Source organism: Brachyistius frenatus, unplaced genomic scaffold (genome assembly GCF_029030835.1).
Source record: "Brachyistius frenatus isolate BFR_SWC_R1_liver_20210118 unplaced genomic scaffold, ASM2903083v1 Contig_76, whole genome shotgun sequence".
Classification (NCBI taxonomy): domain Eukaryota; kingdom Metazoa; phylum Chordata; class Actinopteri; family Embiotocidae; genus Brachyistius; species Brachyistius frenatus.
In genome coordinates, this window is record NW_027210675.1 from 381,436 (window position 1) to 406,402 (window position 24,967).

Below are 24,967 nucleotides of genomic sequence, written 5' to 3' on the forward strand. Positions count from 1 at the left end.
TGTGGAGTTACAGACAGTCTGTTCATACTTGAGTTTTACTGGAACTGACTCAGGGTCAGCTGTTGGAGCAGGGAGCAGCAGAAACATCAGTTGGTTCAGGTTCAAGTTCAGCACCAAGGAAAAATTTTTCCTTCACAGGTTAACATGACTTTTTCTTGATTTGGTCAACCCATTCTCCCTGTTAACAATGCTGGGAGGGATATGAACCATCAATCCTTGCCTTGACGAAAAAGTGTCTTCAGCTAATTTAACGAACAGCTGACTCACGGTGAAGCTGCACCCGCGGTCGGGTGTGATTCACCTGTTCCAGCAGAAAACAGCCTGTTTAACTCTTTTTACTTGCGATGAAGTCCATCCTCGTCAGAACAAACCTCCATCTGCCTCCACCTCCTCCTCTGCAGGACTGCAGTGCTGGACTCTCTGTGAACTCTGTTTCCTGCTTCAGTCTCTCCGCTGGATGTTCTTCAGCACTCAAGACGGTCCAGTGGGGACAAATGTCGTTCATTTCAACATGAAAACTTAAAAAAACCCAAAATAAAAAATAAATCAACAAATAAATTAAAACCCACATGACATTTTTTTTTAAAATAACAACAATTAAAAAAACTAAAAATATTTTTTTTCTTTTTTGAATAATCAAATTAAAAAAAAATAACATTAACGTCTGCAGTTTTCAGAGACTACAGACAGCATGCAGTACCTGGCTGGTCAGAACCTTTTTCTATGGTATTCCCAGCTTCTGTTGATTATTACATTACATTACATTTAATTTAGCTGACGCTTTTATCCAATGCGACTTACAATAAGTACATTTCAACCATGAGGGTACAAATTCAGAACAACAACAATCAAGAAAGTATAATCTTCTTCAAGATAGCCAAACTTCAAAGTGTTATGAGTAAGTGCCATTTTAAGTGCTACTACTCGAGGTAAAGTCTGAAGAGGTGTGTTTTTAGTTTGCGGCGGAAGATGTGCAGACTTTCTGCTGTCCTGATGTCGCTGGGGGGCTCATTCCACCATTTAGGAGCCGGGACAGATGTGGAGCGGAGTGAACGGGCTGGGACGTAAGGTCGGACCGTGTCATGTTTGATGTCATTGCCGATTGCCTCATCCGATGAGAAGATTTGTAGTGAGTACATCTACCCTGTGGCACCGTTAGTAGGTTCCCCCACCTGAGAACCAGAAGTTCCATGTTTGGAACCCACTGATGCAGAATGTGTAGGTCATACAGTGTGACGCGTTTCCCCCAGGAAACAATGTTGCACAATGTGTATGTGACACTCTCTGACGTTTTTCTTCCCTGTTGAAAAACAAACGTGTTTACGTGAGTTTTTTTTTTTTTTTTTTTTGATAAATCAGCATTTTTTTTTTTTTTTTTAAAAACGTGACTTTTGAAAAATATTTAGTTCGTGTCATTTTGTTAAGGATGATAATTTCTGATTGTCACACTATTCCAGCTACAGGTAGCTTCTGATGGTTGTCCTGTTGCAAACTGCAATAGCTTGGATGATGCAATAGCAGCCATCAGGGTTTCATCATTTGCAGTGCTCATCATCAACACCCAAACCTGCCTCACAAACACCACTTGCTTGAGAAAAAAATAAATAAATAAAAAAATAAATAAAAAAAAAAAAAAGCCATCGCTGAAAAGCCCATTCGTTTCTGTTGCCAGAGCAACGCTCTCCCTCTCTCCTATCCTTTCACCAGCCGCTCTTTTCGTTCCGCCCGCCGTCGCATCGCGAGACTACGCAGTGTCCTGATCCGCGAACACGAGCGCGCTGATTTCGCATCGCGAGAGTACAGCCCGGAGGAGTTCAGAGAGGCGGTGACCTCATCGCGGTGGCGAGGCGGAGCGAGCCGCTGCAACTTTGGATGAACTTCTGATTTGAACAAACCGAGAGGCGGTCGGCAGAGTGCGCGGACAGCCACAGATACAAAGGTGAAGATCCCCCCCCAGAGGTTTTCTGCTACTAACTCTTCACAGCCTGTTCATTTTTTTTAAATTTAATTTTTTTTTTTTTTTTTTTACAGCAATGACGGTTTATGTATTCCGGTGACTGACCAGCGAGAGTGTTATTTTTTTTTTTCCTCCTCCCGAAAAGGCAGACAAGGTGGGAATTAGTAAAGGTGAGTGGGCTCTCTCGGTTTTCACACTGACACACAGGCGATATCGACACTGTTAGTTTCTGGTGAACCGCAATGTAATTCATTGAAGTATTTGGATTATGTGAACCATTTCACGATTTTACGCTTCGCGGAGAAAGCGGCACTGAAAAGTTTACCTTGCAGTCAGCTGTGTGGTGTAACGTCCGATTCAGCTCGCTGTATTGTGACCGGATCTTGTACCAGTCATGTCGTTTGCTCAATGTGTTTTTTGTTGTTGTTGTTGTGCTTTTGTGTAGCTTTTAGCCACCATTCAGCTCACGTTTCGTCCCCTGCGCGTTCACCACAACGCACCGCATCTGACAATGCAGACGGCGATTCACCGCTGCTCCGACACAAACAGGAAATCTTGCAAAAATGAACATCAGATAGAGGTAATTGCTGTTTGCTCGAGTCCCTGCGTGACCGCTGCGTAATTGGGATGGCTTGCTCCAAGCCGCTTTGTTGGGTTTCCTGTCTTTCTGTCCATGTTGTTACTTGTGAGCCGAGTTAAGTCTTTTTTTATGAGAGAAAATGTCATATTTCGTGTGAAGCAGCTCTTTCCTCGGCAGCTCTTCGTGCAAAAGTCACGACTGTTGCGGTGCATGTTGTTTGCCAGGCTTCGCTCACGTTTGAAGGGCTTGTTTGAACATTTGCAGGACTTCACCAAAGCTCTGCAAGGTGCATGGAAATATTCCAACTGAGAGGTGCGACTGTGAGTTGGGTTTTCTCGTGAAAGTTTACAACTTGCTTCTCTTAAAACTGGGCTTCTACGTTGTCATCATGGATAATCTGATATTCAAGAGAGTAATGCACACCCGGGAACTTGCATGAAATTAAAGATGAAGTTGTTGTTTTTTTTTTTCTCTACCCAGGGCTCTGTCAAGACCAGTCTCATTAATCAAAATGGCCGTCTGTGTAGTCAACTCTGATTTGAATAGTGATGTAACAGTGCCACATTTAAGTGATGAAGATGCAATGAATGCTCTGATCAACAAGCGACTCAAAAACAGAATAAACAAACTAATTTCTGGAGTGAAACCTAAGTTGAATTAAAGCCGGCTGAGGTTTGCTTATAGGAAAGTTTTGAAGTCTGCGCTTGTGTCCGAGGTTTCGCTCAGTCCTAATGACACCCAGGGAGGGACTCTCATTGTAAGTACACCCCCTATTGAGGCTCTGTCTTCTGTTATTGCTGCCATCTCCACCTGTGGAGTCTCCCCTCAGGCTACCAGCCTCAGCCCTGCAGGGGGGAGGGGAGGGGAGGGGGACACACAGACACACTCCGCTTCCTCCTTTGACAAGTCCTGAAGGGACATGTCGAAGAGACTGCCGATGGGTCAAATTTTCAACTCCAAAGAAAACAGCAGCATCACAGATATCTTCCAAGGCAGCATTTGTAACCGCTTTGTCCACTTTGCTTGGGCTGCTGCAGCTGCTGCATCCACACACAGGAAAGGAAAAACAGAACCGTCATGTATCAGCAGCTGAGCATCTCATGCCATCAGCCCTCCCTCGTCGTTGCCTGTGAATGCCAAGGCAGAGCAGATCTGGAGGCTGTGTCGCATTTACAATATTAAGAAGGCTATTGAAATTGAGTGTGTAGGTGGAGGCATACATGTTCTGTCACACGTGTAGCTGCTGAATTAAAGGGGAGGTGGGATAAAAGGAAAAAAAAATAATAAAGAAAAGAGAACGTAAAAATGTCAGGGTTGCCGATCGGCAGCTAAAAGATTCTTGAAGTGCTTGTGGATGATGCGGAGGAGCATCTCCCGAAGTTTCTGGATTCAGCGGCTGGGGTTGGCTAAAAACTCGCCTTCAAAAGGGCTTCGGCTCTCTTCATTATCGGCACAGCAGGGGTTTCCTCCGAGTTCTAAATGAAGAATTTCCGAGGACCTTTGTTTTCTGCTTGCAAGCGAAATCTTCAGCTTTAAATTGATATCAGATACACTGTGATCGGGATGCGGCCACTCGTTCAAAAAGCCTCTAATGTGTCTCCTAGTCCTATCTGGGACAGGCAAGGGGGATTTGGCCGTGTGCACAGAGAGAAATCTGGCAACTGCAAAGTCAGGAAAAGAGGACTTTTAAATCTCATAACTGGCCAGCTCGCTCTTTCATTATCGGCACACAATGTGTCACTGACAGAAGCTGGTAATGGGGTCTTACCTGCTTTTGACCTCTCACACTAGCCTCACTGTGTCCAACCCGATTACTCCTCCCACCTTCTGTCTCAGTTCAGTCTCCACTTCTTTACTGTCCGCCTCCCACGTTTCCCTCCTCCCTTCTGCCATCACTGAAGGGGTCTTTTTCCGTTCATCTTGCTGTCTTCCTGTTGTCGCAGGAATGCCAGGACTCTGACATTCTCATCATTTCTGTCCACATCCCTCACCTTATCTCTCCACCACCCTCCCTCCCCCATTCCACGATTTTGCATGTCATCCTTTTGTGGGGGCCATGGTAATCTTTTCTGTATTGATTCTGATTCATAATACGGGCAAGCCTCTTTTACTTCAGTGCTCCTATTTTTTTTTTTCTTCCCTCTTCACTATGCTTTTTTTTTTTTTTTCTCTCTTTTCTCTCTCTCGGCCTCTTTTCATGGTGGAGATTGGAATGTGAGTTCCCTCTGTTTAAGGTCTTGGGGTGGGCTGCCTCTTGAGAAACAACAGAGGAAAAAAATACTCCTTAACAGTGAAAGTTGGCACTGCAGGGCAGAATGATTTAATAAAACTATTGGCCCTGGCAAATGTATTCTGCATATGAGATTTAAAGGTGGTTTCCTCAATTCAGTGCTGTTGTTTTTGTTTTTTTTACCATAACCTGAATATAATACAACTAATTTCAAGAATGATTGGTGAAATGCATCACTGCAAACTGTAACTGCCACAAACTGCCACCTATTAGCACTGCCTATTATAATCACAATTCACATTACAAACAGCATGTTGGTCAGTAGCCAGAATAAAGAACACAACTCGAGCGCTGTTGCTCAAGTGTCCACAAGTGGGAACATTTCTTCGTCAACAAAGAGTTGGTTTCTGGTAGTGAAGGATGATGTTGAAAACTGGAAGATTTAAAAACTCTCTGAAAATGAACACCTAGTCTTGCAGGCAGACATCAATAAAGACAAACTAATAATTCTGTGCATTAATTCAACTTACAATAATTCCTTAGAAGGACACCAATGTTTTTATCTGAGTTAATGCCTTATTTTTTTTTTCCCCATTCAAATATTAAATATACTCATGTTGGTTATTTGACTTGAGTGAAAGTATTGAGTTGCACTATGGATGTGGAGCATCTGGCCACACTGACATACAAAGTTAATTAACACTATAGCCAGGGTGCCAATCACCCTCCAACCACGTTCAAACCGATGTCATAATCAGCTGCGACACACATTTTTCTTGGGCCGTTTTGTAAAGATAAAAAAAAAAAAAAAAAAAAAAATCCAGAAATTATCTTCAAAGATTGTTAAAAGGTAAACAGAGGAAGACAATCCCCAAAGACTAGAGTGCAGCATTGCTAGAAAGCCTAGGTCTGTGTGCTCTTGACACATTTGAAGTGCAAGCCAGCATTTTGTTTTCACTCAACAAACAGCCCTTGCGGTGTTTTTCTCTGATATGTGAAATTGCATATCTCGTTTGATCCATGGTCTTTTGCAGAGGATAAATCTGAAACCCTGTTGAGGCTTTGTCAGCGGCTCTCATAGCAGCCGGGAACAGAAAGTGAGGTCACAAGAGGAAGCAGTTACTTTTAGCCGTTCCATCTTAAAAGATGAAATTTCCCTTTTATTGGATCGCTTTCTCTTTCCCCACTTTCTCATCTGTGTGGTGAAATAACTTCTTAATTAGGGCTGTAAGTAGATTATAGCACATGAAAGCAGTGGATTATACAAAAAAAAAAAAAGAAAAAAAAAAGCTTCCAATTTCAGTTGTGACAGATGAGCAACACAAAACAAAAAACAAATCTATAAAAACGTCATGAAACAATGAATAGGCAGGCTAATCCATGCAGAAGTAAACAGAGAGAACATACTGTACAGATGGAGAGCCCTGACAGGGCGAGAGCAGCCTAGATACTATGGGAACAGTGCTTAAAAACACAATTCTCACAATTGTACAAGCCAGTGGGGACACTTTGGATGAGACAACAGTCAAAAACAAAAATTGTACATGTAAAGATTATGATTTTTATGTGGATATTTTGTACAACATAGCCTCTTAGGGATGCATCAATTGAGCCTTTTCTCTCCTCATACTGTATATGTCTTGACTCAAGGTTACCTCAGCGCTCTTATTTTTACCTACAATATTAGTCATGTTATGTTATTGGAAATTCCTGTCTGGTAGGTGATACAGTGAAGATGAGTAGTAAAATTAAATTACTCCAAACTGTAACCCATAAATGGCTTGTATTAAAAACATGAAGTACTCTGCTAATCTATTAATGCCTTTTAACAGACTTACTTTTTGAACTACAGGCCGAAACCCACCACGCAACTTACTCTTGTCGAATTAGCTATAAAATCGATTGCAATCCTGCTGCAGGCAGAACATCTAGTCATGGATTTCACCCAATTTCTGTGTTCCTCCATGTGGCCCTCTCAGACCCCCTTTTTAGACTGTTGCGGTAATCTATAATTATCCAGTGTTTGAGATTGGTGTGAATGGTTCACCAGATAGCCCATCTGGCTTTTTGAGTCGGCTCCTGGCAAGGGATTGACTGTAGTTCTCACTCTGCTCAGCTTCCAGTAACTGCATCAAAGGGTACATTTAAATATCTTCAATATCAATAGGAATATGTCACTATAAAATGAATTTAGTGTTGTAACTTTGTTTTAGTTTCTGAGGGGAGCTTCTAGCCCTCTAAATGTTGCTTCCCTCCAACATTGAGGTGTTTAAACACGTATGTTATTGTGTTTACTGTTCAAATATTATCCTAAAACCCCTATAACCCCTTTTAGTTTCATCATCTTTTGCACTAATATTTCAAGTTCCACATGATATTTCCATTCAAAGTCAAATCTGATTATATGATGTCATCTGTTTTAAACTAGTTGCATGACCTCAGCATGTCTGATGTGAAGAGTCAAGTGCAGGTTTAACATTTGTTCATTATCCCGCATTAAAAACAACTATGTGTGTGAAATTGATTATTCTCTCTGGATGTCCTCAATCCCTCCTCGCTTTCACTCCATAATGACATTGCAAGAACGCAACTGAGCACGAGAACTGTAAATCTTATCCCCAAACATGTATGGGAGCGTTGCTGAAATTCCTACCAACTGCCTTGCCATCTGTTTCCAAGCAGACAGACCTCTCAAATTTCTGCCTCGCTAGATGACTAAAAGGATGTTGCTACTGTTGGCTGCCTGGGCTGGTATTACTGATAGAAGTGCTTTTCTGACCCAGTTGGATTTGTTAATTGCTGCTATCTCTCTTGTGCCATTTTGGGAAGATTAGTGTGTGTGTGTGTGTGTGTGTGTGTGTGTGTGTGTGTGCGCGCGCAATTTTAAATTTACACACGGTATTTGTCAGGAAATCACGCAGCTATTTCACCACTGAATATTTGATTGGATTGTTGTCAGCCTTGAACTGAATTTAAATTTTGGTACAATTTAAAATTTTTTTTTTTTTTATTATCCACTGAATAGAATAGATATTTAACAACTTGAGCTTATTATCAATCCTGGAAACAAAATCTTTTAATGTTGCTGAAAGCCTACATTTTTATTCAAATCTGTCATCAGGTAAACTCCAGTGCAATTTGTGTGACTTGAAGTTTAGAGGGCAGCTCTTTGTCTGAACTATACACGCAGGTAGCAGTTTATTAGGTACACCTCACTAAAACTGCTAACAGTCCTGCAATAAATGCTCCATTTATGACGACTATAAATTCTTGTTGAAGCTGTTTGAGTTGCTTCAACTGTACACTGTGTGATCATTTTGGAGGATATACTTTGTGCTGGAGTTGAATTGCATTGTTTTACAATGACAGGTCTATTATTTTGTCCACCCCATATATATCAATGTGGTTAGTTCGATTTACAGAGACATCTAAACTAATCTAACATCACCACATTTAGAAATGATGGAAGCAGCCTTAGTATTTCAAGAGACACGAGACACTTTCTGTTTTTGCTCCTGTGTTTGAGAAGTTGCAGATACATTACATTAACACAGAGCTATATTCATATGTTTTGAAACTTGCCTTAAATCACATTATGCAGAACTTTAGGTGTTAAAATAATGTAATTTCCCTGTTTAAAATGCAGGTATTTCTCAGATATTTCCACTAGATGCAGAGTTTATGGTGTTTTATTCATTGGTCTCTGAATGTTTTGAGTTCTGATTTGTTGTAAGGTGTGGATTAACTGGAAAATTTAACTGAACACCCGCGACACAAGCGTGTTTGATGTTCAAAAATAAGACCGCAACAGCTGAGTCTCGATTAAAGAGCTTTACGCAATTTTTTTGTGACCACCAGCAGCAACCGAAAAAAAAAGCTTAAATAGCTTCTCGGAGAGTATCATACAATCACTTTAAAGGTATTTTATATTTGGCTTAATCTGAAAGTCCAGCAATAGAAAGAGGAGAGAGGACTTAAATAGAGGAGCGGAATAACCTTAGTCACGGTGGAGCTGGTAGTTTGAGTCAGAGGGACAGCTGTAGAGGAAAGGAGAGAAAACCCAAGAGAAATAAGACCATAACCAGGAAGATGTAAATGAAATAAAGACATGCAGGGAAGTTTTAGGAGTGAGAGAGAGGCAGCATGGGTGCAGAATCTGTGTGTCTGAGCGTGTCTGGGCTGTGTTAACATTATCGCCGCTGGATAGATAGTTCTAATAATGTTGTGCAGCAAAAAGTATTACTTTTCTCTGGTCTGGAGAATGACAGTAATAAGTGAAAAATTCTCTTTCCAGATTTAAAAAAAAAAAAAACTTGTCACGATTATAAAACCCTTGTCGGAGCTTTGCAAACCCCTTCCGGTTTAGTAGTTGTTGCCTAGCAACACAAATGATAAGTCTGAGGCTCAGGAACTAGGTTTTTTATCATCTTTAAAAAGGGGAATAATTAAATATATTTTGTTTAATTAAATATGGCATTTGACAAGTGGTGCAGCTGGGATAATACCCATTCATGTTTATAAGTCCATGGTTGTGATGGAGTGCAGGTGTACTGTCTCTAATCCAGTAAATTTGTGGTAGGAGCCAAATGTGGAACCAAACAATCACACTATCTCTGTTTAACAGTAATGCCCTCCAGCGGTTAAAGATTCAGCCAGATATGTGCACATTTGTGCTTTGTAAAATACCGACCGAATGATAATGCGACACATGAAAGATAATGAAGAACTCATCGCAATGGAAATTCTATCAATAGATGAAAACACTTTGATTATGTGATAGCTTTTTCCTGAGGGAACTCCATAATTGGAAACTATTGCCAGTTTCATTTATAGCCTCTCTTCACACAGGATTTGGTTTTTGATGAAGAAATACAGGGATTTTATCCCTGTCCAGACCACACAAGATTTTTCTCGGCCCCTAAACGTATTCGTTTTTTTTTGTCTTTTGATATGATTGGTGGACTTGGAAAAAGAACATCTTGCTCTTTTTTTTCATTTTCATATTTTTGCACCAACGACCCTTTGATGACCCTGGCAACGGTTTGTTGTAATCTCAGATGCTTTTTAACATTATAAGCAGTGTTCTTGCGACTGAGGCTGCTCGACAAGCCCGCTGTTGACAAACTTCACATGATTGGTCTGAAGAATATTCCAGAATCATGCTGTTTATTACAAACCACCTACAATAACTTTACACTGGCTGAAATTCTGTCCAGAAAAATCCAGTAACCAAGTCGCATTGCTAATGTTTTGTCACTCATATCCCCCTGGAACATTTGACCCATTCTCATGAGCTCCAACTTGATTTGATGCCTGAATTCTTCGGGTAAAAGCTGTAAAGTAAGAGCATCCTGAATTACATAATGCACACAGTTCATGTTGTGAATCCAAGTTGGCCGGAGAGGCAGCTCTAGTGCTTTCTGATCAGTGCAGAAGGCAAGCCGGAGTAGACCAAAAATAACATCATCCTCTTGAAATTCTAATTAATGTATTAATGCAGGATTAGTGTGATAAGGCAACTTCAGAGCTTTCTGTCTGGAAGATTCAGTTTTCAATCGGGTAATAGATTAGATTCATGTAAATGAGCTGATATTGAACTTTTTGGTGTTCATTGGATCTGCTTTCAAGTTTGCGGAGGAGCCTAAAGGTCAAAAATGCAATTTCCTCAGTGGACCCACGATTTTCTCGTGTGCCATTGTAGGGACTCTTCCACTGACGACAGCTGCACAAGTAGGGGAAACGGAGGTGCACGATTAAAGGAAAACACATCCTCGTCATTGTTCAACGCTGCAGGATGAAGTCGCTTCTTTGATCCAAGGGAGACTGCTATTACTTGAAGTTGGAAAAAAAAAAAATCTGCCATCATTCATATTCTCGTGCTGTCTACGCAACATGCAGTGTGTAATATCACTACGCGTGGAAACGGCGATCTATTTTATGTGATGAAGAAGACATAGGGGATTTTGTCTTCTTTGGGTATACCGCACTTTACAGATTTGCCAGAGTGTGAAGAAGGTGGTTTGGAGAGGGGAAAAAAAAAAATCAGGCTTTAGAGTCAACAAGCTTTTGAGTTGTTTCCCAGCTTTGAAATTGATTCTTAAACTCTGCTTTAATTGACAGTCTCTGTGATTTCAGTGTCAGTTAGAGCTCTCTTTCTTGGCTGTAATGCCCCACTGAGCCCCAACAAACCAAACGGATAATCTTGTGACCATGTGGATGTTTCCGGTAATGCGGCTTGGGAGGGGTTATGTTAAGATACTGGGATACTAAGACATGTGCTTAAGTACTCGAGATATTTTACTGATCCGTCAAGACAAGTCTCTGCACTACTTTGCACTAATTCTGCTTATCTTTTAAAACGAAAAACAATACCCATTATCAACTCCCTGCCAGTGTCAGTGAACACTATCTGTGAACAGTCCTGAAAAATGAAAAAAAACAAAAACGAAATGGTCGTGACAGTGGTAACAATTGTGTATTAATGTGATCCGTTGATTGAATGGTAATCTGACCAGGGATTGAGTCAAAGACCCTGCAAATCATATTTATTTCCCTACAATAATTATTATTTATGACTAGATGGGACACAATTGATGTCCAAGATTAAAACTCTATTGCTACGGAACTCCCAAGTAATAATGAATTGGGCTTTTAATTGATCCCAGAATGCACTGAACATTTGCCCAGTGCATAATAAAGACTCCAGCCTCCTGTGACCTTGACTAGAATAAGCAGCAAATGAAAAGATGGCTGCTTCTTGCTTGAGTTGTGACATGGAGAGTTTTCCAACAGGTGTTCCTCTGCTGGTCGTACACAAGCTACTTTTCAGTTTGAGGACGCTCGATAGTTTCATGCGCATATCACTGGTGGTATGAAAGTCGTATTTTACCAAACAGAATGGGTGTTGAATTATAGATTTAAAAACAAAAGTGTCTGTCAAGACAAAATGAAGCTAGACGCATTTTGAGGGCATCGTTATGTCTGCAAGAAAAGTTGAATGATGCCCCACGTCTCGGTCATCGTGCCACGGAGGAAAATATCCTCGTAATGAACGACATCTTGCTTGAGTTTGTTTGGTTCCGAGGAGGTCCTGAATGGTGCCCGGGTTGTAAACACATGAATTCATGTTGATTTACTGAAAGCGGCAGCAGCTTTTGGCTGAACCCTCATCAGTGTTCCTGCTTTGCAGATCCATGTGCAAAGCCAGAGATAATGCTGATAGTGGTGAATTCCCCACTGTCACTTGTTAGGAACTGGATTCTGTGCTCATGTTGTAGATATTATATTTCAGGCTGCAGCAAATGGTTATTTTCATTATTTTGTTATTTTTATTTCAGTTATCAGCTGATTACTCTTTAATTGTTGTTGTTTAGTCTATAAGAGGCTGAAGAAAATGTCAATTCCAATTTGCCAAGGTTATGTCCATATTGCTTGTTTTATCTTGTCAAAAAGATAACATTTAAAGGAATTCAAGTTACAATGATAAAAAAAAAACACCCCCCCCTCCCAGTAAATCACAGCTTAGGAAACTGGAAGCAGGTTGGCTTTATTTTGATCAATTAGACAATCAAGAAATTATCAAAATTGTTGATGAATGACTATGACTAGTCTACTGGGTTAATTTCGCTGCCTAATACACAAACGGACATAAACTAGGCTAGAAGATGGGGCTGGTTCTGATGGAGCCATAGGCAATTGTCTTCTAATCCATAAGAATGAGTGTCAATGCCCAGATGCTTAGAACATCTGGCCTGCAGGTGGTTGAAGTAGAAACCAAAACAGGAAAGTGGCCTGTCATGATCTGTGGTGCTCGCTGCAACCTTTCTGCTCCAAGAAAGGGAGTGTTTTGGCTCGTAAGCCGATGGCCTTGCAAAGCCTGTCTGGAGATTCCGTTGTCGGGCTTCATATTAGATTTCAGCTTCATGGCATTTGGGAAGGGGAAAAAAAAAACCTGTTTGTTAAAATGGCATCGTGCCTTTGCTGGGGTCGTCCCATCACGATTTTAGCAGAGCCATCGACCGACAATGGCACGCAGAGGAATGTGTGAGAATGCTGCGTGTACACAATAGGGATGACCTCATCGTTTTCACCCTCGTCTAAGCTCAACATGTTGAAAAACAATGAGATCTGCGTGACCGAGTAACCCCCCTGCCCCCCCTATCTCCCCGTCCCCCGTCCCCCCTTGCTCTTGTACTCTGCATGTGGGTGTTTACGTCCCCACCACTGAGGTGTGTATTTACCTTCCAGTTGACAAAGGTTTTTAAAATATTTACTCAGGGTTTAACTGGTTAATGATTATTTGGACAAGCGGGATTGGAAGCGTTGGGCTTCATAAACTGGGGCATGTTGCTGCAGAGAAACCAGCTCCAACGGGCTTTCTCCGTGGTGTCAGCCAGTGAATGCGGTCCTAACCTCGATAGTTTCGAGTGTGAACTTTTGCTCAGGCTGTGAGTCCTTTTGAAATGGAAGCATTAATGAGATGGTTTACACGCTGAGTTAAGATGGCCAGTTATTAAAGTGTTGTGATTTTTTTGTCTTTTTCTTAACTGTCTCGATGTCGACTTGGATGTTTACAGCTAAAAAAAATAAAAATCTTTTGGGCTGCTGTTCAAAATTATTATCTTTATTGATTTATCTGACGCTAATTTCTTTCAATCAGTTGTTTGGTAAACACAACATGACATAACGGTGTAAAAAAAAAAAAAAAAATAAATACCCATCACAATTAGCTGCAGCACGTGGTGACATCATCATGCGTCTTGTTTCGTCCCAGCAAAACATAACATTTGATTTACTATGAAGAAAAGCAAGACATTTGCATATTTGAGAACCTTGGATCATCAAATACATTTTTTTTCTTTAATAATGTCGTAAACAATGAATCGTGAAGTGAAAGGACAATAAACTTGAATTGCAACTATTGTGATTGCTGATTAAATGCAAAAATGAAGAATGTTTCTGGTTCCAGTTTCTCAAATGAAGGTTTTGGAACTTTTTTGACACATATTATAGTAAATTTAATATCTTCATGTGTCAGACTGCAAGTCAGACAAAACAAGCAGTTTGACAATGTCACCTTGCGCCCACAGGAGATTTGTATTTTGTCACTTGTTTCTCAATAATGAATAATTTGTTTGACAATGAAAATATCTTGGGTTTTCTCTACCTTCAACTGATTTGCTTCTTTCACACGTTTCACAATACCAACTTTACTCGTCCTTGACTTTTCAATAACTTTCTATTATCCTCGAGTCATCCGGAGGATCCTTTCGACTCGGTGAACAAGTGATGTTGACCTTGTCTACCAGGAAACCTTTTTCTCGCAAACCTCCCTCCTGTTATACCCGTTTCCTCTGCATCTCTCCCGGTCGTCATACGCGGATTGCTGCCTTGCTACCTTGTCACTCGCGTTGAGTGGGCTGCTGTTTGGCGTTGCAGTGCTTTAAATGGTCATCGGAGGCGATTTACCACATCGCGCTTTGATCCATTCCAGTGGCGTTCTGACAACTTCTAGCTAATGCCTCCGCTGGGTCTCACCAGCTGCGAGGAGGAAAAGCTTGATCAGTAGTTTGTGGATGTGAACGCTGATGTTTTTCATTAACTTCGCGCGTGGCAGGAGTGTCGACTGCCCGAGCGCTCCTTCGTAATGACATGAGGCCGGTTTGGAAGTGAAGCTTCTTCAATGAGACCCCACTGGATTGTTTTTAATGAAATGACTGCCTGAAGCCCTGTAGCATCTCTTAAAGCACTCGGGGGAAGAAAATGGCTACGGTTGAGGAGAGGTTGAAATGAAGGCACTCGCACCAGCCTGTCTCCCTTATTTTCTATATTTTCTAATCTAACCACTCACATACTGGCTGGAAAGAAGTGTCCATTTTCTGTCCTGGTTATACTTCACAGTCAGTGAGTTAGGGAACTTAGGGAATTATAAAATGATAACCAGCCTGAGAGAACGAACCTGTCAGGGGATACTCCTGCTCCATGAACTCAAATTTAAAGTTTGTGCCTGTGTTTATGATGATGTTGATTATTTAGAGAAGTCAAAGGTACATCTAATCGACTATCAGATGATTTGAAATATACGGTTGTAGATGGACATCACAGTGTGAGAGGAGAAAAGTATCCAGAGGGTTGTAGCTCAAAGCACTAGTGGGTCTCATCGCTTCCTAATATGAGATTCAATAAGCTAATGTTGCCAGGCAACGGGTGCAATTTCACTTTTGGCAAGTATTGCTTAGTAACAAAATGTGTTTCCAAGAAGTAAAGGCAGAATCACTGGTGGAATCAATGACACAATGCTCCGATCCAATTACCTATTTTAGTAAGTGAAAGCAGCATATGCAGCGCCACGTAATGACCAGCAAGTAATCTATAACTGTGTTAAACCACTAGTGGAAGGAAAGTCAGACCCACGCAGGCAACCTGATTGTTTTATTCAGTTAAATGATTTAAAAATGCACAAATTGTGGGAAAGAGCAGTGAACACAATAAGCTGCTTTCCTAATGTTGTTGTTTGGCTCTCTTTGCATGAACTTCACCTCGAATATTTGGAGTTTTCCAAAAGCTGAATCCTCCACAAATATCCCCACAAGCTGTGTCGGTACTGGAGCACTCTTGTCTCACAATGCACCTATTCCTGCAAATAGCCAATGGTGCACTAGAGGGAGGTGGAGTAGGAGGAGAGGGGCGGTGTGAACGAGGCCTGTGGGGGTGGTGCTGGGTTACATAATATCGGATGAACCCAGCTGTGCTGTGTTGTTCAGCCCATGGGTGAGGTAGTGTCAGCCGAGCTGAATGATGTGCCCACCTGCGCTCATCAGAGTAGGTTCTGGATCAGGGTGCAGGTCAATGAGCAGAGCGACTGAGCAGACTGATCACCTGTAGTCGCTGAGCATCAGAGGCAAATTGAAATGGGCAAAACACGAAACCGCCAGAGTACCAACTTCTCCCTTCCGGCGACGTGTTGCCATGGCAGCACAGTTGTTGTGTTGTCAGAAACCTTGGCGTGTAATGACAATGCAGGGCTCTAACAACGGTAATTAGCAGCCATTTTTCTTTCTTTCTTTCTTTTTTTTTTTTTTAACAAATAAAGCTTCCTCCAAAAGTGGCTTCTCATTCCCACAGACACACATATCAGTGGAGCAATGCACCAGGAGTAAATAGACTTTATCATGTTCTGTAAAAAAAAGGATAGTTTACACTACTTAATACAAATACACACTGTTTTCTCCCCGCATGTTGGCAGTGTGTCACTCACTGATTGAGCACAGAAACTTCTGTGAAGACTCAGTCACTGTTAATTTCCCCTGCTGACTGCTTTGTTTCTTTTGGCAGACTATGCAAGTATCATAAAGCTTGACTAAAGACTGAATAATATGCTACAGGTGTCTCTTCCAGGAAGGGGCCTATCACCCTGCAAGCTTTATTTGAAAAGCCAGGATCAGAGTCTCTGTCATTAAAAGCTCATCACGTTGCCCTCTGAGACCTCTATAATTAAAAGAAGAGGCGTCTGTGATTTAGTTTGAAGTCTGTGTCTTTGATACGGGAATACAGATAGAAATACAGACAAACCAGTGTTTTCTCGCATGCAACATTTTTTGGAAGTCTTTTTTTTATTTTTTATTTTTATTTTTAAGCACTGGTTCAAACTTACACAGAACCATCCTGCTCCTCCATTGACATCAGACATTAAAGGTCTGTAACCATATAAGAAATGCAAGCAGAGGCACTGGCTGTAAATAATGTGATTCAGCTCTTGATGGTTGGTCGACATGTTCATCCTCATTAAAAAGCTTTTAGTTTACGTGTCATTCCTGGTGTTCCTGTCATATTGATGAACATGTAGTTTGGGAAATGTATGCTTGCCGGTAGGTTATCACATGTCAGTCATGCCTATGGCGGTGCAGGAGACAGGAACTTGAGGTTATGCACACTAACACCATTTCCCTACCTTCAGTGCGTTGCGCATAAACGAAAAAAGTTGGGACCACCCAGGCGAGCCTCTGGCGCTCGGTTTGGAGTTTCCCTCCACCGAGGCTCCCCCAACTTTAACCATTTTTTTTTTTTTGCCCCTCTGACAAGGCTGGATGGGAGCATGGGGGAGAACAGCAGGCAACCTCCGGGTTTGTAGTGCAAAAGTATCTTCGCCTCTGGCACTGTCTGACTGCAACTAAAGCCTCCTTACAGCAGCTCCGTCTCAGCCCTCAAGTGAGTGGGAAACGGGAGAAAAGGTTGGACATACGGGGGGAGATTGGGTGGCCACCAAAGGTATGTACAAAAACAAGTGGAAACCAATACGTGTGTGTGGTAGGAAGTGAGGTAGAGAAAGCAAGACAAGTGAAAAATTGGATCTTAGACAGGTAAAAGTGGAGAGGAAAGACCAGAGGGAAAGGAAAAGACATTTGATATGGGAAAAAGGGAGAGGGTAGAGATTAAATACCAGCAGTAGAAGTTGTGAATAGTGCGAGGGAGACGGAGGGAAAGGTGAACCTCAATAAGAGCCAGCCCCCGCACTTAATTGTTCTGTTTTGCCAGGAAAAGCCCCAGATGCCTGTAGTCAAGCAACGGCCTGACCCTTTCTTTGGTTTTGAGTTGTGGGGTTGAGGGCACCGCACAGAAAGCTTAGCAGTGGGCTTTTTATTCAAAGGCCTTTTCTCTGTTGCGCCCCTTTGGGATGTGCAAAACCTCACATCTGTCAACGTGTCACAGGGCTTGCCGTCTACAGCCTTATCCTCCTCCCCTCTATTCCCTTATAACAACGATTCCCCAGGACGTTTCTCACGACCATTAAACACGCACTTGTCAATCTCCTCCTCGTCGTTTTATGACCGATGGCCTCGTAGCCGTTTGCCTCTCAGCAGGCGAGGGCTAATCGATACAAGCCTGCTTTTGTTTTTGGCTGGAAATCAACTGCTTACAAATAGGTACACAGGTCGGGATCACTAATTTGTAGACTAAAAGCATTACAAACTCCTGAATACTGACTACAAACTACTGAATACCAGTAGGAAGTGATTTGAATACAACAAATCTTTGTCAAAACATTAGAAATTTGTGCATGCTTTTATTTCCAGTTGACGACTCTCCCCGGTTAAATCGATCAGTTAAGCTGTCCTCCCACAGAACTTGTCAGACGTTGTTTTTTGGCCCTGCTTGTAGTGATGCTACCTGCTACTTTGTCTGGTGCCTTTTGGATTGTTTAGAGCGTCTCCACGAACAAAGAGAAGAGAGAAACAATACGACTGTGGGCTAATTGCTGGAAGTAGTGGGATTGTGTCTTCAGATGTCAGGTCTAAAAGCATTAGCATACACTTTTCTTCTTGCCCCCTCTTATATTTACCTTCACGTTAGAGCGACATTTTTTTTTTCCCTTTGCCGTGTCTAAGAGCTGTTATGTGTGTGGTTGGTAAATTAGCATATCTCTGACCAGCAGTGACTCAAATTCCCTGACTTTATGCCTCCATTTTAATAATAATTTGATTCAATATGGTAAAATAGAAATTATACTGTTTCGGCGACATAGAATAAGTTTCATTATCAAACATGAGCAAAACAAAAAAGCCCCGGTTGTCAATTACTTACAGCTTCATCTGCTATTATATAAACACATAAATAAAGCATGTGGCTCCACTGTACAGAATACACCGTAAAGTCTGCAGGCCGACTGACAGATTGTACATCTATATGCTGGTACATTTAGCATAATGACTGTAGGCAATCATATGACTCAAAAGTCTATATGAGTGAGGTACACGTGCAAGATTAGCAAGGGGAGGGAAATTAATTTATGAGGAAATGTCTTTAAAAAGAATAGCGAACTACAAGAGGAACTTGTAGTCAAAGGCTGTGTTCACACTCAAATCAGATCTTAAGGACAGACTGTCTGTCCTGTTATTTGCAAGTGAGCAGATCGACTTTGTTGTGTCCAGACATCACCAACCTATCTACATGGGTCGCTGTGGTAACGACGTACGCACGGCTACGCTGGTGACGCGGCTTCCCAACACGGAAGCTGCCAGCGTAGAGGTGGCAGCAGACAAGTTTATTTCGGCTCCTGTCCGTGGACTTTTGTTAGCGTTGTCCAATACAGTGCAAAAATCTACACTTTCTGCTCTCTGCTGGCGGCAGAAGAGATCCTGTTCAATCTGCGTCTCTGAAAATGACGTCGTCACCATGTGTCGCGCTGCGAGTGATGCAAGAAATCCAACGCGAACCAGTTTCGAACCACCTCCAAATGTGGTTCGGATTTGGATTGCAAAAATCACACTTTGTGTTTTTTTTTTTTTTTTTTTTTTTTGCTGTTCACACTTTCAAAAATGAATCTGGAAATTACAATAAAACGGGATTTGGCTGGCAGTCGCAACATAGCCAAAATCAGACACAGTGTCAGGAGAAGACGAGAGTCTTCATGGTGACTTGGCTGTGCCATGGCTCCTCCTGTCACTGCTGTTGTTTATAGTGTGAACACGGGTAAAGAAAAGATGGAAGAAAATAAAAAAAAAAAAAAAGCATGTTTTTGTTGTCGGTGCTGTTGTGGGCTGGAGTTTTATGAGCTTTGAGGCTGGGGATGTGGTAGCGGTGATTTATAGCTTTCATTATCAAGATTTTTTTACCACACTGCCGGATCCCAGTAGGCAACACGCAGACCTACACACACTTGAGCTAGCTGTGGAGGCTTGTACTTTACCAGATTGTGGTTAGACAGAGGCACTGAACAGTTAAAAGTTTTCTGAGGTGCAGTTTTGACCACAAGGATTAAATGTTAATGCTTCCCAAGGTCTCCATCAGGTGCAGGTGGCTTTTTGAGAGACAGTGCGCGCACACACACACATACACACTTTCCTGGCCATCTAAATCTTTGATATTTGTGCTTTTCCTGTGCTCACTGTGAAGTGCAGACACATACCAGTCCTGAGACAGGGGAAAGTAGAGAGAAGGGAGAGGATTTTTGAGTTGAACTCGTGCTTGGACTTCTCCTCAGTGTTTAACATTGCTTGTCTGTCTCACTTTATCTGTTCTGTTTCCATCAGTGGCACTCTCTGTGGCCGTAAACCCATCTTTGTGCTCTGATTTAGCTTGTTGTTCTGAGTAACACTTTAGTTTCTTCCGCTCTCCACCTCACTTTTCTCTCCCTCTTTCTTGTTCGTAGACTTCTCCTGTGGTGTGATTTACAGTCGTAGCAGAGGATCTGCTACTTTGGACATGCTTCTGCTGCTTTCCACATTTTCTCAATTCTCTCTGCAGATGATTCCCAGGCTTTTTCAGACACACATGTATCCCCCCCTCCCCCGCGCCCCCCTTTCTTTTCCTCCTTTTTCTTTCGCTGTGATACTTGGCTGAAAAACAATCACATCGCTCCCATGACACTTAACCGTTCTCAATACTCTGATTAACATTCATTTAAAAAAAAAAACAAAAAAAACCAACAAAAAAAGGCTCTTGGTTTGAAAACTTGCGGAAAATCACACACTCGCATGTCATCGGTTCCAAGCATGCACTTCTGAAGACTTATTACCATGATGATAGTAAGTCAGAAGCTTTTGTGGCCATTGGGTAACCTCCTCCTGGCAGATGAGGAGCTTCACAAATAGCTTGGCCGGTGAATGCTCACTGGACGGCAGTGTAAGCAAACACGCGCGCCAGGTTTGCTGAATAGCAGCAGCAGCTAAAAGTAGGCCTAATCCAGGCTCCACTCTGAAGAAGGTTTAACCAACAAATAGATTTGATACAGTCACTCCTCCAGCCCGTGTCCCTGTTTTCCAAAAGGGCTGCAGAGTGTGGGAGAGGAAAACTGAGGCTTATGTCCCCAAGACTGAGGAATGCGAAGAGCAGGCAGCTGAGATTTGATGGAGAGCTGCGGCCAAAACAATGAAGATAGGTTTAGAACGGGCAGAAAGTGAGGATAGGTGGCAAAGGAACAAAGCTGCTTATGCTGGCCTGCGGTGGCTTTGAAATGTCTTTGGAAGAAAATCCAGTGAGAATTTGATCCACTATGAGTTTCTGCAAGTATTCTGATCCTCCCCATACACCTTCTCAGGGATTTAAACAATATGCTTCCTCTTTCCTTCTTTGTACCGCAGCCCGCCTCACTCCTGTAGCATGGGGAACTCACCTACTGTGTGGTGCGAGGTTGTTATTTTTATGGGTCATAAAAAAAAGGAAAAAAAAAAAAGGTGTTGATTTTACATCAGTGTGGCGCAGTTTTTCTTTTCACAGTCTTGGCATTTGTAAAGCATTGCCAGCTGAGGATTAGAGCTCAGGCAAAGGTAGAGTGGGTTACATAAGAAGTACTTAAAAGGTGCTAATTGTTCTTCCAGGTTAAATGCTTTCTTCTCAAGTAGACAGGAAGCGAGGACCTAATGGCACATTTGGCAACACTCGAATTTGTGTCTTAATAGCTGTAAGAAACCGGTTACAGGAGCAATTTTTTGCAAGCATATTTTGGTCAAGCCTAATTCACGTCAATTGAATTATTTGGGAAAGAATACAAAAGGCAGCAGTGAGGATCATTAATTCCCTTTTGTCTGCATGATTAGACCAGAACAGGAACAAGTGTGTCACTGTGAGGACGGTTATTTCCAGTCTCTCGTGTCATTTTGTGTTAGTGTCTTCCGAGTCCTTCACAGTCTTTTGAAGAAGCTGGTGTCGTAAAATTATGATGCACCTGAGGTCAGCCTGGCTACCATCGTAGGCTGAAACCTCTTGGTGTTTCTGATTAAATATGGGCTGCACGACTTGACGTTGGGATGTGCTTGGAGGCTGGTGCAGGGCACCCCGTCCAGTCTCAGCATGATGTGGCACTCACCTCTTTGATAGATTAATCAACTCGTAGACTTCCAAGGTGAAACCCTTATAATTCCCCGTGTAGCCAAAGCCCGACACAGCTTATGAAGCCATTACATGCACCTCCAATGCTGTCCAAAACTATTAAAAACACACGGATGAGCCACGACATTGCACTTGTTGGCATTACTTCATCCTTCACAGGATTTGGTTCTCAACTAGGAGGAGCCATGAGCATCAGTAGCTGACTGGGAAGAGAGCTACTTAAATCCTCTTCTTCGTTCTCGTTCGTCCTGCCAGACATCTGGATGTTGTCTGTTTTACGACCTGCAACTTGAGCTAAGGTTCTGTCTGACTCCGGTGTACCACAGCATGATTTGTACTGTGAAGCTGTCTCCTTAAAAATCTCGCCAAAGTACACATCTTCTTGATGATGGGCATTTTTTTTTGGTCATATTCGTTTTTGTTTTATAGTCAAAAGCTAATGGAAGGAACATCCTATCGACATAAAGAATGCCTTCTCTTATGGAAATCAACAGTTGGCCTTATTAACTTTACATTTATGGAAGGTTTTGCAGATTGAATTTGACATCAATGTTGTGACTTGCCTAAGCAGACATCTCTAAATCCAAGGTGAGGTAAAGCTGAGGGGCCAGACTGCATTTGATAGTGATGTTTTTGTTTGCTACATTATAATTTAAAGCCCAGGACGATGCTCTCTGCTTAGCACCAGGGGTTAAAGTATCTGTAGCGGCTTGTAGCTTTGCTAAGACATGAACTAGGTCCAGTTGGGTTTCTCTGCTCTCCAAAACTTGCGTCTCCCTCCCATTCCCTCTCGTAGCCCTCAGCAGCCTTTAGAACATGTTTTGTCTGCATCCTCGTGATTCTTTTTTTGACCAGCCTTCACTCTTCTTACAACATTGGTTATAGTTACAGCTCCCCGTACTTCCCCAGATAAACTTAATGGAGTTGCTTTTGTAGTTCTCATGTCTTTTGTATTCTTGGGAATAAATGACAACCATTTGAATTTTCTTCTGATCTCCTGAAACAAAGTGGTCAAAACTGGACTCTTTTGTTATATTTAACTCTCCTGTGTCATGTGAGACCCGCAGGCTTGGGCCATACTTTTTTAAAATGTGTTTTAACGAGGGCTCACAATCATTAACTAGTAATATTGACAGAGCATGACTAATGGACAAGTTCCTGTGTACATGTGGCCTTGCTTACCAATCGAAGATAGGCATTGTAGCAGCAGTCGCTACGAGTGGATAACTGGGGGTGTAGAACAAAAGGTTGTTCACATCATTACTGCATGTTTCATTTAAGACTCTACGCTCATTTCCTTTGTGAGTTTTCCAATTATGTGAATTGCTACTGGTCATTTTCTGAACCAGAAAACAACAGCAGGAAAGAAGCTGTTTTGCTAATTGTTATTGGTGGGAAGGAGTTTTTAATTTTTTTAAAAAAATTTTATTTCTGTGGCTCCTTGAGTTTCCTCCTCACACTGCCCTGACCATATGTGGGCAGTGGTCCTAAAAGGTAAGTTCTACACAACAGGGCTAAAGCAGGTCATAGTAGCCTAAATCCACAGATCCTTGACGTCTGTCGTGCAAGAAGAGACGAGTGGACGGTGTGACAGACAGAGGTTTGGTGTAGAGTTGAGTCATGCTTTGTTTATGCTTGTCCTTTTATCAACTAAGCAACTGAACATAGTGGTAGAGCGAGTGACTGTGTACTGAGCGACTGTGTACATGCGTTCCAGTTTGCATAGAGGAGAAGGTTTTCCTCAGACTGACAGAGGACCATTAGCAAGCCTCATTAGGCTGAATGTCAGCAGACAGAAGAGGTTCAAGGTCCGGGTCAGTAGTCTGCTCTAATAGCCTGGCGTATAAAGAGACGGCAATGAAGATGACTAGTTAAGACTCGGAGGATACAAATGGGTTAGGAGACTAAATGCGACTGAGTTTGGAGCTAAAGGTCGCAATATAACAATGAGTGTGGAGTTTACATTTTTTTTCCATCGCTCAAACTTTAGCTCCGTCCAGGACATTTCTTCTTCATGCGATAAAATATTAATACATTTTCAGCACCTGTCCATGCCTACGAAGAAATTGGTACAGAATAAAATGAAGCACCAAACTTCAGGGAAAAATGGCAGAGGTGCTATATGACACAGTAAAGGGCAGGTATTATTTATTAATGGCCGAGGACACATTCTCATCCTTCAGTACCGGATTTGATGAGACGTGTTGGTACCTCTGACACATCTTTACCACCTGACAATAAGTGATCGAAAGTACAGTATTTTTACATGAGTCTCCACTGCTGTAAAACAATTTGCTGATTTTTTTTAGCTGGTGTTTGGCAAGACTGAGAATGGGTGGTGGTGACAGTGGAGGCGAGCCGGTAGATCCCTTTTTGTGTCTTTGGAATGAAATGCGAAACTCGCGTGATTTAATCTCATTCACGAGACAATGAAGACAATAAGATACTTGGCATCTTGAATTTCAGCTCCTCCTTCGGGTTGATGAAAGACGTCAGTGTTTCGCTGATATCTTGCACTCATTACCACATTTTACTGTATATTTGAGTTTACTTTAGGCAGCCCTCTTTCAATAAAGCTTTCAATCACATGAAGTCCGGGCGCGTACAGATTGCCTTTGTCAGATCAGGTGCCTCGAGTTATGGCTAACTGAATTAGGGATATCTGGTGAGAAGCAGAATGTTAAAGTTGGTAGTTAAGGACTAATCGCAAATAAAATAAAATCCAATTAATTCACAGGACCACACAGATGGAACTTATAACAAGCGTTTCTGCAGTGTGCAGAGTTGGCGGCTGCTGCTGCTGCAGTTCTCCAGGAAATCCAGACAGCCTCCATGGAGAGGAAATGAAATATGTGTGTGTGTGTGTGTGTGTGTGTGTGTGTTTAAAAACAGCTGCCAGATGACTGCTTTGAGCTGTGATTATAGTGGACAGTGCACTCTTGTTAACCTTTGTCACCAACTGTACATTTTTCTTTTTTAGTTTGAGGCATGTTCTGGGATTTTAATTCCCAGCCTCCTCTTTGGTGTCCATCCATCAAAGCTGGCCAGCAGCATCACATACGTAGAGCTCTTTTGTAACCACTCTTGTCGATGCCCTTAGTTAGACTGTCAATTAAGGCTCGTGCTTCATTACAAGCATTATGATTTTTAGAGTCTTGTTAGTGTGTCTCTAATGGTCCTTGAACTGAACCACAACCATTTTGAGATACTCCATTAAAATTAGCAATGCTATTTTTCCCCAGAGGCTTTGAGAGCTGCTTTTAACAAGCAGAGGAATTTTGACGTGACTTTTATATTTGTTGCTTTATTACAAATTGCTTAGTAAAGTTAATTGGATCTAACTGAGTTTATGCATTGTTGGATATCTTCTTCC

The 24,967-nt window shown here is 41.9% G+C and overlaps 1 protein-coding gene across 5 annotated transcripts in view; it reads left to right on the plus strand.

The window, feature by feature from the left end:
- The first annotated feature begins 1,835 nt into the window (after positions 1-1,835).
- sipa1l1 (signal-induced proliferation-associated 1 like 1) overlaps positions 1,836-24,967 on the plus strand; it is a 76,442-nt gene continuing 53,310 nt past the window's right edge. The window contains exons 1-2 of one of the 5 annotated variants that reach the window (XM_069708475.1): positions 1,836-2,127; positions 2,403-2,537. The gene's annotated coding sequence lies outside the window, so the exon portion shown is untranslated. The remainder of the gene's footprint in view (positions 2,128-2,402; positions 2,538-24,967) is intronic. The other 4 variants (XM_069708476.1, XM_069708474.1, XM_069708478.1 and 1 more) reach the window with 4 other exon arrangements.